Genomic DNA, 6,274 nt, shown 5'->3' on the forward strand with positions numbered 1-6,274 from the left:
TGTCTGTAACACTGATAGCAGACTCAACCTGACATCTGCACCCAGGACAGTGACATCTTGTGGCTGTTTTCAGGTACTGCAGCCCACAAGGAATTATGCCAGGAACAAGCTCTATGTCACTCAAGGCTTGATCAGGGCACTAAGTTCCCCCTCTACTCTACTGACTGGACCACTAAAGCTAACCCCTTAGCTTGGTCTACCAACAGTTCAGAGAGGTCTGACTTCAGGAACACTTCCTTTAACTATTTCAGTGCCAAGGGAAGGCTACGCCCTTCCCCACTATTACATTCCCCGACACTTTAATGTTGGTCGTCCACGACCACAATAAACAATCAACACAGATCAGCAGCTATGACATTATATCACATTACTAAATTTACTAAAACATTTTAGTAAACGACTGGTCCTGAAAAACGTCTTCTTGAATGGGAGACCGGCCCTTCTCAGTTAAGGGCCCCAGAACAGCAGCTCAGGACGGTCTATTATCAACTTTTCAAAACTTTCTCAGGAGTACCGGTCCTTCTTGGTAAGGACCCTGGAAACACAGTGTCCATGTCCATATTTTTAAGACAGGCCAACACCTCAATAGCCCCCAATCTCCTTCAAGGGCTGCATTCTGAGGCACACAGTCACAGGTAATGTAGCGTCGGCGTCCCTGCCTCCTGCTAGGCAGGGACGCTGTTCCCCTCACCTCTCCGCTCCGTGCCCAGCGTCCTCCTCCCGCTCTGCTGGCAGCGCGCGCTGCTTCCCGGCCACTGTGCTTAGGGTGCGCGCGCTCCCCCTCTCTTAAAGGGGCCGCGCGCGCCGTCCTAAGGAGTCCCCAGCCAATGGCCGGAGGACCTCACCATATATAAGGCACCTCCTCCAAAATGGAGGTGCCCGAGCAATGTTGTTGCAAAGCCTTCACTCTGCTTCAGCCTTCAGGTCCCGTTACCAGTTACCTGCCAGTCACCTGCCAGATTCCTGCTTGATACCTGCCTGATATCCGCTTACCTGCTTGCAAGCCTGCGGTCCGACGGTCTGCCTTCCGACACCTGTCAGTCTGTCTATGGACCAGCCTGCCCGCTCACCTGGGAGCGCTCACCTGCTACCTGCCTGCTAGCCTACCTGGAGGCTCTGCCGTCACTTGCCGTGACCACCTGCCAGTCCAGAGACTCTTGCCCGCTCACCTGGGAGCGCTCATCTGCTACCTGCCTGCTAGCCTACCTGGAGGCTCTGCCGTCACTTGCCGTGACCACCTGCCAGTCCAGAGACTCTTGCCCACTCACATGAGAGCGCTCACCTGCTACTTGCCTGCTAGCCTACCTGGAGGCTCTGCTGTCACTTGCCGTGACCACCTGCCTGTCCAGAGACTCTTGCCCGCTCACCTGGGAGCGCTCACCTGCTACCTGCCTGCTAGCCTACCTGGAGACTGTCCCTGTCACTTGCTGTGACTACCTGCCCTTCTACCCAGAGACTGTCCCTGTCACTTGCCGTGACTACCTGCCCTTCTACCCTGAGACTGTCCCTGTCACTTGCCGTGACTACCTGCCCGTCTTCCCTGGGAGCCACCCGCTTCCTTACAAGGACCGCCCCCTTGTATAGTTGCTCAGAGGTTCCGCCTCCCAGACCCATTACAGTTTACTCGGGCCATGGAACCCGGTGGCACCCAAGCTCCCTCGCTCTCGGACCTATGTCATGAACTGTCCCGTCAGAGGTCCCAACAGGAGTCCATCCTGAGTCATCTGCGGAATGTCAACTCTCGCCTGGACACTCTGACTGCTCCATCAGCAACCACCGCTAGTGTCATGACTCGCAGCCCGGCAGCGCCGCTGCCCACCAATACCATGGCATCCTGCCCCGGACCCCGGCTTTCTGCACCTCCACGCTTCGGAGGCAACCCCGCTCAAGCTCGGGGCTTCATAAACCAGTGCACCCTGCACTTTGAACTCCTGTCCCACCAGTTTATCTCCGACCGGGCCAAAGTAGCCTTCATTATGTCCCATCTCACGGGGGAGGCACTGGCTTGGCTAAATCCTCTATGGGAGAGAGGAGACCCCCTGGTGTCCAACCTGCCAGCCTTTCTCACGGTTTTCCGGAAAGTCTTCGACGAACCCGGACGGAAGACCTCATCCGCATCATCTCTGCTACGCCTCCATCAAGGAAATCTCACCGTGGGCCAATATGCCATACGGTTCCGTACCCTTGCTTCGGAGCTGGCCTGGGATAACGACGCCCTGGTGTCTGTCTTTTGGGAGGGTCTGTCCGGCCGTATTAAAGATGAACTCGCCGGTCAGGACATACCTACCACTCTCGACGACTTAATAACTCTTGCCACCCGGATTGACATCGGGTTCCAGGAATGCGCCAAAGAGGTCACCCGTGAGAGGAGGTTTCCACGTCTAGCCTCTACCTTTCAGAAACCTGTCACTTCTCCCGCTACTCCCCAGGCGCAATCACCCGAGCCTATGCAGGTCGACCAGACCAAGATGGTCAAAACCCGTCAAGAGTTACGCCGTGCCGAGGGCAGCTGCTTCTACTGTGGCAGTAAGGAGCACCGGATCCGTTCCTGCCCGGAGAGGTCGGGAAACGCCTGTGTCTAGGATCGCTCAGAGAGGTCGTCCTAGACAAGAGTAAACCCTCTCCATCTCTGTTGCTGTCGGTCTCTATCATCTGCGGGGAGAACCGTTATTTTGAACTAGCCCAACTTGACTCTGGAGCTGCCGGAAATCTCATTTCTCAGTCTCTGGTAGAGAAATACCGCATTCCCACCAAACCTCTAGCTGTACCCTTATCTGTCGCTGCCGTGGATGGGGGCCTCTTACCACATCCCATCCAACTCATCACCGAATCCATAACCCTGCAGGTGGGAATGCTGCACTCTGAGAGCATCTTCTTTCATGTTCTGCCTGGACTCTCTCACGCCCTCTTACTAGGCCTACCTTGGCTTCAGAGACATGCACCCGTGCTTGATTGGCAGACCGGAGAAGTCCTTCGCTGGGGACAGGACTGCCATAAGACTTGTTTAGTTCCCGTCCATCCTGTCCGTCCTTCTCCTACTCCAGCCAATCTACCTGCCCTTCCGGCTCCTTATTGGTCGTATGCGGACGTCTTTAATAAAAAGGAGGCAGAGACATTACCCCCTCATAGACCATACAACTGCCCAATCGACCTGATGCCCGGCGCTACTCCTCCCCGTGGGCGCATTTACCCTTTGTCCGCTGCTGAGACCCGATCCATGTCAGAATATATTGAGGAGTATCTGGCCCGGGGATTCATCTGGAAATCTACTTCCCCGGCGGGAGCAGGTTTCTTCTTCGTCAAAAAGAAGGACGGCTCACTCCGTCCCTGTATAGACTATAGAGGCCTTAACCAGATCACGGTGAAGAATAAATACCCCCTTCCGCTCATTCCGGAATTATTTAACCGTCTGAGGGGGGCTAGAATCTTCACCAAGCTGGACCTCCGTGGAGCGTATAACCTGGTCCGTATCCGTCAGGGGGATGAATGGAAGACGGCATTCAACACCCGGGACGGGCACTATGAATACCTGGTAATGCCCTTCGGTCTCTGTAACGCTCCCGCCGTCTTTCAAGAGTTGGTCAATGACATCTTCCGGGACCTTCTCTACTCCTGCGTAGTGGTGTACCTGGACGACATCTTGGTCTTCTCTCCGGATCTCCCCACACACCGGAGGGATGTTCGTCAGGTTCTGCTCAGGCTCAGGCAGAACCACCTCTACGCTAAATATGAGAAGTGCCTCTTTGAGCAGACCTCGCTTCCGTTTTTGGGCTACATAATTTCTCAGACCGGCCTACGAATGGATCCTGAGAAACTGTCTGCCATCGAGAAGTGGCCTCGACCAGAGGGGTTGAAGGCTATTCAGCGGTTCCTGGGCTTCGCCAACTACTACCGCCTCTTCATACCGCACTTCTCTTCCCAGACTGCCCCAATCTCTGCGCTCACCCGTAAGGGCACTAATCCCAGAGGATGGCTGCCCGAAGCTGAGGAAGCCTTTCTTTCCATAAAACAGGCTTTCTCTTCCGCCCCGGTGCTGCGTTGCCCGGACGGCAACAAACAATTCTTCCTGGAAGTTGACGCCTCCTCCTCTGGAGCCGGAGCGGTACTTACCCAAAAATCGTCTTCCGGGAGAATGGTAACTTGCGGCTTCTTCTCCAAACTCTTCTCCTCTTCCGAGCGCAACTATTCTATAGGAGACCGAGAGTTATTGGCCATTAAGCTGGCATTGGAGGAGTGGCGTTACCTGCTCGAGGGGGCTCTTCACCAGGTAATAATTTACACGGACCACAAGAACTTGGCTTACCTCCAGAGTGCCCAGAGACTTAACTCGCGCCAAGCCCGGAGGTCCTTATTTTTGTTCTTCATTTTCGCCCGGCTGACAAAAACATCAAAGCTGACGCCTTGTCCCGATCCTTCCTGGTGTCTGATCTTGAGGAGGAACCTAAACACATCATCGATCCCGCCAGAGTAATGCAGGTGGCCCCCGTGAGTCTAAATCGTCTCCCTCCCGGAAAGACGTTCGTAGCGGTACCTGATCTGGAGAAGATCCTACACTGGGGTCACTCGTCTAAGCTTGCTGGCCATGCCGGTCAGAAAAAGACCCTCCAGCTTATCACCCGGCACTACTGGTGGCCTACCCTGCACAAGGACGTAATAGACTTTGTTTCTGCCTGTGTGTCCTGCGCCCGCAACAAGGTTCCGAGACACCTGCCAGCCGGTCGCCTCCTTTCTCTTCCAGTACCTGCTGCCCCCTGGCAGCATATAGCTATGGACTTCATAACAGATCTCCCTGTCTCTGCCGGTTGTACGGTCATTTGGGTGGTCGCTGACCGCTTTTCCAAAATGGCTCATTTCATTCGTCTGCCAGGCCTCCCGTCTGCACCCGAGCTGGCTAAAGACTTTATCCGCCACATCTTCCGTCTCCATGGCCTGCCCCTCCACATCGTGTCGGATCGTGGGGTTCAGTTCACCTCACGCTTCTGGAGAGCCACATGTAAGTTGCTAGACGTCACCCTGGACTTCTCCTCCGCATACCACCCACAGTCCAATGGTCAAGTGGAGTGGATCAATCAGATCCTGACCAGTTACCTCCGGCACTTCATTAATGCCCACCATTCAGACTGGGTGGATCTCCTGCCATGGGCCGAATTTTCTTACAATAATCACGAGAGCGAATCTTCCTCCAAATCCCCGTTTTTTGTAGTCTTCGGTCAGCATCCTCGGATCCCTTTTCCCGTCTCCACCTCGGTGGACAATCCGGCTGCGGAATCTCTCATTAGCAAATTTTCCTCCATTTGGGAGAGTACCCGATCCGCACTCCTTCAGTCGTCCGAGCGGATGAAAAAACACGCTGACAAAAAACGCCTGGATCCTCCACAATTCCGTCCTGGAGATAAAGTCTGGCTCTCATCCAAGTATGTCCGGCTCAAGATTCCTTCCTACAAGTTAGGGCCTCGGTTCATTGGCCCACTAGAAGTTATCAAACAAATCAACCCAGTGGCCTATAAATTGAAACTCCCGGCCAACTTGCGGATCCCTAACTCCTTCCATGTATCTCTCCTCAAACCCGTGGTACTTAACTCTTTTTCCAAGTCTACAGGTACGCCTCCTGCTCCGGTTTCCGCTGAAAACGAGTTTGAGGTAGAGAACATTCTGGCCACCAAAAGGGTAAGAGGAAAAAACTTTTTTCTGGTAGATTGGAAGGGGTTTGGTCCTGAGGAGAGAGCGTGGGAGCCCCGGGAGAACATCCATGCCCCTCTCATCCTTGATAAATTTCTGTCTGGCCTAAAAAAGGGGGGGCCTAAAGGGGGGGGTACTGTAGCGTCGGCGTCCCTGCCTCCTGCTAGGCAGGGACGCTGTTCCCCTCACCTCTCCGCTCCGTGCCCGGCGTCCTCCTCCTGCTCTGCTGGCAGCGCGCGCTGCTTCCCGGCCACTGTGCTTAGGGCGCGCGCGCGCTCCCCCTCTCTTAAAGGGGCCGCGCGCGCCGTCCTAAGGAGTCCCCGGCCAATGGCCGGAGGACCTCACCACATATAAGGCACCTCCTCCAAAATGGAGGTGCCCTAGCAATGTTGTTGCAAAGCCTTCACTCTGCTTCAGCCCTCAGGTCCCGTTACCAGTTACCTGCCAGTCACCTGCCAGATTCCTGCTTGATACCTGCCTGATATCCGCTTACCTACTTGCAAGCCTGCGGTCCGACGGTCTGCCTTCCGACACCTGTCAGTCTGTCTATGGACCAGCCTGCCCGCTCACCTGGGAGCGCTCACCTGCTACCTGC

This window comes from Phyllobates terribilis, unplaced genomic scaffold (assembly GCF_046119375.1).
Source record: "Phyllobates terribilis strain yellow unplaced genomic scaffold, ASM4611937v1 Scaffold_65__1_contigs__length_7625178, whole genome shotgun sequence".
Taxonomy (NCBI): Eukaryota; Metazoa; Chordata; class Amphibia; order Anura; family Dendrobatidae; genus Phyllobates; species Phyllobates terribilis.